Source organism: Nicotiana attenuata, unplaced genomic scaffold (genome assembly GCF_001879085.1).
Source record: "Nicotiana attenuata strain UT unplaced genomic scaffold, NIATTr2, whole genome shotgun sequence".
Classification (NCBI taxonomy): Eukaryota; Viridiplantae; Streptophyta; class Magnoliopsida; order Solanales; family Solanaceae; genus Nicotiana; species Nicotiana attenuata.
Window position 1 is genome coordinate 2,379,209 of NW_017670241.1, and position 9,502 is coordinate 2,388,710.

Here is a 9,502-nt window from a genome sequence, read left to right on the forward strand (position 1 = left end):
TTGATATCGGGGTCGGGTTGGATTTTTGGAAGTTTGACTAGGTCTGTGGTGTCATTTTTGACTTGTGTGCAAAATTTTGAGGTCATTCGGATGTGGTTTGGCAGGTTTCGGCATCGGTTGTGGAATTCGGAAGTTTAAGGTTCTTAGGCTTGAATCCGAGGGTATTTTTGGCATTTCGATGTTGTTTTGAGTGATCCGAGAGTTTGACTAAGTTCGTATGATGTTATTGGAACTGTTGGTATGTTTGGTTGTGGTACCGAGGGCCTTGGGGTGATTTCGGGTAGTGATCGGAGTGTTTGGAGTTGGAAAAATGCAGCTGAAGCTGTTCTTGCTGGTGTTTCCGCACCTGCAGAGTAAGAACTGCAGGTGTGAGGTCGCAGAAGCGGATATTGAGGCACAGGTGCGCAGTTGGATCGTAGGTGCGGCTTGGTCCCTGCATTTGCGATGATCGCAGATGCGCTTAGGTGATCGCAGAAGCGAAGTTAGCCTTTTAATGAAATTCCGCAGAAGCGGAGACCTCTTCGCACGGTTCCGCAGGTGCGGAACTAGGATCGCAGGTGCAGTTTAGTTGGGCAGAAAAACCCCAGCTCAAGGTTTTGTTCTCCATTTTCAATTTTGGACTCGAGGAACTCGGGAGAGAGGCGATTTTTCGAAGGATTTTGAAGGAGCAACGTTGGAGTAAGTGATTCTAACCCATATAATGGTATAAATTTCGTGAACCCATGGCTTTATTCATCATCTAATTAGGGGTTTGAGCTAGAAATTTGGGGATTTAGGGCTTGAGAATTGGAGAGTGGATTTTGGGGATTTGAGTGACCATATGAGGTCGCATTTTGATAAATGTTGTATGGTTAGACTCTGAGTGAATGGGCTTTCGAGTTTTGTGACTTTTGTCGGATTCCGAGATGTGGGTCCGGGGGTCGGGTTTGAACCAATTTCGGATTTGGTTATAATTTGGCTTTTTTCTCGTGGAATTGGTTCATTTAGCCTTTATTGATCGTATTGTGTTCTTGTGGCTAGATTCAGTATGCTTGGAGACCGATTTGAGAGGCAAGGGCATCGCGGAGTAGGACTTTTGCTTGGTTTGAGGTAAGTAACGCTTCCAAACTTGATTCTGAGGGTTTGAAACCCCGAACTATGTGTTATGTGATTGGTATTAAGGTGACGCACATGCCAAGTGACGGGCGTGCACCGTGACCTAGGTGATTTCATGGCACCGTTTAGTGATTTTATCCTATTGTTATCCATTTTTAGGCTTTGTGCCGGTATTGTTTGGACCCTTAGCGGGCGTTTCTTGCTGTCATCTCACTAGTTTTCATTGAATATTCCATACTAAGTCATGATCATGCATTTATATCATATCTTAGTCTCGGTTATTTATTGATTCATCATATCATTGTTCCAGGTTGTTTTAATGACATTGTAATCCCGTGTTAAGACTGGAGAGGTTGATGAATGAGTGAGGCTATGAGCCTAATTATGAGTGACAATTATGGGATCGGGCTGCACGTCGCATTGTTTATATTGATTTATGATAGCGCTTGGGCTGTAGGAGCCCCTCTGGAGTCTGTAACACACCCCCAGTGAGCGCGGATGATATTATTGAGGGATGGATTTTCCTGGACATGAGTTTGTCCGAAGTACTTGATACTTGGAGATGGATTTCTTCACAGGGTTGGATTACCCTTTTTCCTCGATACTAGTGACTTGCAATCAGTGATGTATATGTTCCGAAATGGATTTCCCTAGGCCAGATGTCCATATACCGTACTGAGTGGTTTAGCACTTGAGAGTGGAGGTACATGATGCACTTAATACAGTCTGTGCACAGACATGTAGAGGTAGCATAGATATATTCTTTACACTATTATAATTTGGCATTTTCCTCGTGGAATTGGTTAATTTAGCCTATATTGATCGTATTGTGTTCTTGTGGCTAGATTCGGTACGCTTGGAGGCCGATTTGAGAGGCAAAGGCATCGGGGAGAAGGACTTTTGCCTTGTTTGAGGTAAGTAACGCTTCCAAACTTGGTTTTGAGGGTTTAAAACCCCGAACTATGTGTTATATGATTAGTATTAAGGTGACGCTCATGCCAAGTGACGGGCGTGCGGGCATGCACCGTGAGCATTGTGACCTAGGTGATTTCATGGCACCGTTTAGTGACTTTATCCTATTGTTATCCATGTTTAGGCTTTGTGCCGATATTGTTTGGACCCTTAGCGGTCGTTTCTTGCTGTCATCTCACTAGTTTTCATTGAATATTCCATACTAAGTCATGATCATGCATTTATATCATATCTCAGTCTCGGTTATTTATTGATTCATCATATCATTGTTCCAGGTTATTTTCATGACATTGTAATCCCGTGGTAAGACTGGAGAGGTTGATGAATGAGTGAGGCTGAGAGCCTAATTATGAGTGACAGTTATGGGATCGGGCTGCACGTCGCATCGGTTATATTGATTTATGATAGCACTTGGGTTGTAGGAGCCCCTCCGTAGTCTTTAACACACCCCCAGTGAGCGCGGATGATACTATTGAGGGATGGATTTCCCTGGACATGGGTTTGTCCGAAGTACTTGATACCTGGAGATAGATTTTTCTACAGGGTTGGATTACCCTTTTTCCTAGGTACTAGGTGACTTGCAGTCAGTGATGTATATGTTCCGGGATGGATTTCCCTGGGCCAGATGGCCATATATCGTACCGAGTGGTTGAGCAATTGAGAGTGGAGGTACATGATGCAATTAATACAATCTGTGCACTGACATGTAGAGATAGCAGAGATATATTCTTTACACTGTTCGCATCTGCGCTACTTTACAATTTTGAACTGCCTATTAAATTGAAAGCATGCCTACATTACTGTACAGTTATTTCTATTCTTATCTGTATCGGTTGAGTTCATTACTACCTTTCAGTCCAAAGTTTCGACTTGTTACTTATTGAGTTAGTGTACTCACGTTATCCCATGTACCTCGTGTACAGATCCAGGCGATACCGGTCGCAACGGCGGGTTGTTGATTGAGTTCTTTCAGAGTTTGGAGACTATTGAGGTAGGCCTTGACTCTCCTTCTTTATCAATTGTTGCATTTCAATGACTTTATTCTGATTTAGACGCTCATGTACTCAGTGACACCCCAATTTGGGGCTAAATCGTATTGTAATTTAAGAATTCTTATGTTTTCAAACAGTTTTCTTTAAATGTTAAATGCTTCCGTTATATTTTCAAACTTATTATTGTCGATTTGGGTTGTTATGTTGAGGCTGGCCTAGTTCCACGATAGGCGCCATCACGACGGTAGATTTTTCGTCGTGACAACTATGATGTGTTGACGTGATTCCAAAAGGTCGAGGTCAGATGTGAAAAATAAAGCGGGGTAAAGGTCGAATTGGCTTGGCAGAAGGCGAGGATGAGGACGAGCACCCATCTTCAGTATGAAGTGATGACTAGTCTTAGGATTTAGATTCCCTAGAGAATATCCTTATGGATATTCCCTTCTGTTATAGTATCTAGGGTTCTATGGCCCATGTGCTCTTATAAATAGGAGTAGATGTAGATCCGAAAGGGGATGGGACCTTTTGTAAAGAATTTCATCAACATTCTCTGTACAAGATTATTGCTTTATTGAATAGAAATAAAGCCTAACTTTATATTTTCCTTCTTTTATTCCTCTCTCCCGATCCAAGAAGGATTGGAATACACGATTGCTTATATCATCCATCATTGTCAGAAAACACATATGAGGATCTCATCCTTGTCAGGTTATCTTTATCTCATTTTCTACTTGGAAGTCATTTATTATCATTTATTGCTCTCCTTTATATTTTCAAGTTGTTATTGCTCCATTATTATACCAAAACTTTCTTCTTTAATATTATACATTAAATACTTGCCTCAAAGTGCTAGATCTATCATATCATTAAATATTAATATTGGCTATGATTAACCCTATTTTTCAACAAATCTAATTGTATAAAATGAAGATCTATTTTTTGGGTAATACAAGTTTACCATTAGGCTTAATATCCTTGCTAACTACTCTTGGCAAACTGCTCTCTTTTTAAGATGTGTTCTATATGAGGAAAAATAATTTTCAAGAAATATTTTTCATGATCCGTCACGACCTAAAACCCACTATAGACCGTGATGGGGCACAACGTCGCAGTTAGGCAAGCCAACGGTAAATCGTCTAAATAATTATTCATTTTATTACTTTTGAAATCATATGTTTTATTAAATAAAGAATTTAACGCTTTTAAAATCATAACAACTTACAATATTAGTAAGGTATAATATAAAAGGTGACAATATTAATGCAAGACCATTAACATTTACTAGAATATCCCAAAACACTGTGTCACAAGTGCATAAGCATCTACTAGAAAGTACAATAATAATACAACATCTGTTTGGAATGTAAAATAGATAGGATAACATAAATGAACATGATGGAGACTCCGAGTGCTGTGGATCGTATCATCGGATGCAGCTCACCTCTAAGTCCCCTCAATAGTTGCGCCCTTGCGCCCAAATGACCATCAGAGATATACCTGCACAATAAGTGCAGAAGTGTAGCATGAGTACGTAAATCAACGCGTACCTAGTAAGTATCTAGCCTAATCCGGAGAAGTAGTGACGAGGGGTCGACATCGACACTTACTAGTGATCCAAAAAATCGATATAATAAATTATTAACAGAAATGAAATGCAACAGCAATAATGAGGTAAGAACTGTAACTAACATAATCCTCCAACCTGATGACAACATAAATTTCTCAAATCTCATGTACTATCTCAAAAAATAGAAGAATCAAATGCTACCTCAAACGGGTAAGGGATATCAAGCGCTATCTCAACAAATAATGCATCTCATGTAACTGCCAAATCAATATCAAAAGAGGAATCTCATAAATATTCAGACTCCTAGCGGTATTACGCACGGGTTATGCCGGGGTCGTACGACACGATCCAGAATAATGTGTACACTGCCGAGGGTAGACTGGCGCGAACCATAGATGCATCTCAATATACTATCGAGGTGTTCGGCCCGATCCACAGGAAAGGAAGAAACTTATCGAATTTGTAACGACCCGACCCGTCGTTACGGGAGTTACGAAAGGAAATCGGAATTGAATTTGGAGGTCCGGTGTAGAATTAGGCTTGAATTGGCTAAGGTTGGATTTTGGCGAATTCCGGATGGTAGGTGAGTTTTTGATCCGAGGGTCGGAATGGAATTCTGAGAGTTTCAGTAGCTCCGTTAGGTGATTTTGGATATGCGTGCAAAGTTTCAGATCATTCGGAGGTGTTTAGGTCGGGTTTTAGATCAAATGCAAGTTTCGGAAGTTTTAGTTTAACTTAGGCTTGAATCCGTGGTAATTCGATGATTTTGGTGTTTATGATAGTGTTTTAATGTTACGAGCAAGTTTGAATGAAGTAATAGAACATATCTGTGCATTTGGTTGAGGTCCCGAGGGCCTCGGGGTGAATTCGGGTGGTTAAACGAGAGTTTTGAGGTGTATTGCAGGTCAGATTTTTGTTGCCATCTGGTGTCTCCGCTTCTGCGGAAATGGACAGCAGAAGCGGGTACGTGGTCGCAGAAGCGGTCGTTGGCCGGCTAGGGAAATTCCGCAGAAGCGGAAGGTGGCTCGCACCAGCAGGTCCGCATAAGCGGACATTGTACCGCAGAAGCGGTTTTGAGGGAATCGCAGAAGCGGACTTCGCGTCGCATAAGCGAAGTCCGGGTTTCTAAGTGAAGATCGCAAAAGCGGAATTTTGGCCGCAGAAGCGGTCCCGCATAAGCGAAAGCGGGACCGCAGAAGCAAAAACTGGACTGGGCGACAGAAGGGTTTTAAAATAATATTTCATCCGCGACCCTTTCATATTTTTCCTCCATTGTTGACGTTCTTAAGAGCTTTGAACAAGGAAATTCGAGGGTTTTGACTGAGAATCACTTGGAGGTAAGTTCCTTGGCCTAAATATTCGAATCCATGGTAGAAATTACATGTAAATTGTAGAAAATTCATCAAAAACGGGTCAAGCTAGGGCTTGGAAAGCTGTGATGTAAAAATTGAATTTGAAAGGGCATTTGAGCTCCGTTTTCGGTAAACTTTATATGCACGGACTTGTGGCGAGACGAGGAATCCGTTGGTGTGATTTTCGGAATTTTTCGAGAAGTAGGCCCGGGGCTCGGGTTTTACCAACTTCGTGAATTTTAGTACTTTTCGAGTATTTTTGATTGGGTTATGTTTCTTTAACCCATATTTATGTATTCGTTGTGATTTTGACTAGATTCGACGCGCGAGGAGGTCGATACGAAAGGAAAAGGCATTGCGGACCATTCTACGGCCGGATAGAGGTGAGTAGTTGGTGTATATGATGGCCTGAGGGTTTGAAACCCCGGCTTATCACATTGTGACGCTATTGTAGGGCGTGACTCGCACCCCATGGCAGGTGCGGGATTGGTTATGACTGGGGATTGAGACTTAGTCCATCCCGAACAAGAATGTTTCTATATTGGCGACTGATATGCACCCTGTATTGAATATATCTGGGCTTATTGCCGTGTTTGGGGCCTTGTGCCGATCTATAGCATCCTTAGAGGATGAATGTCATTGTGATAGCATGCTTTGTATAATCATTGATCTCAGTCCTGTGTTTAATCACTGTTATGAAATGCTAAGTCACTTTTCCTGAAGTTAAATATCTAAAGTATATTCTTCTTAATAAATTGGAAATTGGGAAATTAATTGAATCCTGTTACGTGACTCATATGCATATTGTGGACTGAGTATGGATCGGGCTGCACGCCGCAGCGAATGGTATGATTATATTGCGCTTGGGCTGAAGGAGCCCCTCTGGAGTCTGTACACACCCCCAGTGAGCGCCGTCGACATTAAATGGATCGGGCTACGCGCCGTAGCGGTCATGTGCATTGCATTGCATCCTTACATTATACTTGACTAATATATTTGAAGTTGTTTTGCTGTTAGTTCGTAGTTAGGTGTTGGACTGTTAGTTTTAGCTTTGCTTTGTGGCATTTCGTGGATTTCTTATCTTCAGACATTTTATATGCTTATTACTCACTGAGTCGGTAGTACTCACCCCTACTCCCTGCACCTTGTGTGCAGATTCAGGTGCACCGGAGGCTTAGCTGAGCAGTCTTTGTTTCCCAGAGCTTATCAGAGTTGTTGAGGTAGCTGCTTGACGTTCGCAGGACCTGACTACTCTTCCTATTTCAGTTTTGTTTATATATACATTTCCAAACTTCAGTATTTCCGTTCAGATATTGTTATTCAGATTGTTTTAGAGGCTCTAGACTCGTGACCCCAGATCTTTTGGGAGTGTTTTTATCAGACTTCGTATTTTCTCAGTATTATTCTTCGATAAACATTGGATTATTATTCTAAAACTATTATATTCTCTTTAGATTGTCGGTTTTGAGGTTTATGGTTGATTTGGGAACGACTGTGGTCAGGCTTGCCTAGCAAATTTGTTGGGCGCCATCACGACCGGGTTTGGGGTCGTGACAAGTTGGTATCAGAGCCTAGGTCACTAGGCCTCGCGAGTCATGAGCCGGTTTAGTAGGGTCTCGCGGATCGGTATGTAGACGTCCGTATCTATCCTTGGGAGGCTACAGAACCTTTAGGAAACACTTCACTTTCTTGAAATTCAAATCGTGCGGCTTGTTATTATGAAAAAAAAACTAAATTTCCGTATTCTATTCTCTCGCAGATGGCGAGAACCCGCGCTAACGGACGTGGCGGACGACCACCAGTGCCACCTAGAGGCCGTGGTCGCGGTAGAGGCAGGGGCAGCAGGGACAGCGCCTGCTGACCCACCAGTTGACCAGACTCAGGGTCAGATCCCAGCACCAGTTGACCAGGCCCAGGGTCAAATTCCAGTTGTAGATGCTCCAGCAGCACCTGTTCAGGCACCGGCAGTGCCCATCGTGATTCCTAGTCTCCAGGAGGCTTTGGCTCAGATCTTGTCCGTCTGCACTGGACTGGCTCAAGCGGTTTCAGCTACTACAGCGGCGGCTACTTCTCAGACCGGGGGTGGTCATCAGACCCCCGATGCTCGCACACCCGAGCAGGTTGTTCAGGGCTTACAGACACCTGAGGTAGCTCCAGCTCAGCTAGTTCAGCCAGCTGCACCAGTTGTAGCAGTTGTTCCAGTTGCGCCAGTCGCACCAGCTCCAGCTCATGTGGTTCCAGCTATGCCGGATGACGAGCAGCGTCGGTTGGAGAGGTTCGGTAGGCTTCAGCCCCCGACATTCAGTGGTGTTGAGGGCGAGGATGCCCAGGGTTTTCTGGATAAGTGCCAGCGTATGCTTCGTACTGCGGGTATTCTGGAGTCTAGTGGAGTGACTTTTACTACCTTCCAGTTCACAGGGCCTGCATTTACTTGGTGGGAGGAGTTCGAGAGGCGTAGGCCTATTGGAGCAGCGCCCCTCACGTGGCAGCAGTTCTCTACGGTATTCTTGGAAAAGTATGTACCCCGGTCTCACAGGGAAGAACTGCGTCGTCAGTTCGAGTGGTTGACTCAGGGAGATATGACAGTGACTCAGTATGAGTTGAGGTTTACACAGCTAGCTCGGCATGCTACGTGGATGATCCCAACAGATCGCGAGAGGATTAGGAGTTTTGTGGATGGCCTCAACTATCCGATCCGCATATTGATGACTAGAGAAAGGGCTACAGTAGTTACATTTGAGGAGGTAGTTGATGCGGCTCGTCAGATTGAGATAGATCGTCGTCGGGAGCGTGAGGAGAGGGAGGCTAAGAGGCCTCGAGGTTCAGGTAGTTTCAGTGGTGCTCCGTCTAGGGGCCAGTTCCAGCGCAGCAGAGGTCGTTCCTTCAGACCTCCTCAGTCAGGTCGTTCAGAGTCCAGTGGGGCTTCGTCAGGCCGTGGTCGTCAGGGTCATCAGCAGAGCCAGCCTGCACTGAGTGCCCTTCCAGCTCAGAGCTCTGCTCCTGCTTCTTCAGCCCAGGGTTCATCTGCAGCGAAGGGTTCCCATCAGTCCCCTTCTCCAGCTCCAGGTCGTTGCTACGAGTGCGGTGAGTTGGGTCATATGAGGAGACAGTGTCCCCGGTTCCGTAGTAGACAGTCTCAGCAGAGGGATCAGCCCTCATCTTCTGCTCCTGTTTCTTCAGCACCCACTCAGTCAGCTAGGAGTGGAGGTCAGGTAGCCAGAGGTCACCCCAGGGGTGAGGACCGTACTGGCGGTGGTCAGGCTCGATTCTATGCTCTTCCAGATAGGAGAGACGCCAGTGCATCAGATGCAGTCATCACAGGTATTATCTCAGTCTGCCACAGGGATGCCTCTGTCTTATTTGATCCCGGATCTACCTACTCCTATGTATCTTCATATTTTGCTCATCATTTGGGTACGACCCGTGGTTGTCTTGCCTTGCCTGTGCATGTATCTACCCCGGTGGGTGATACTGTTATTGTGGATCACGTATATCGATCCTGTCTTGTTACTATTGGGGGTCTG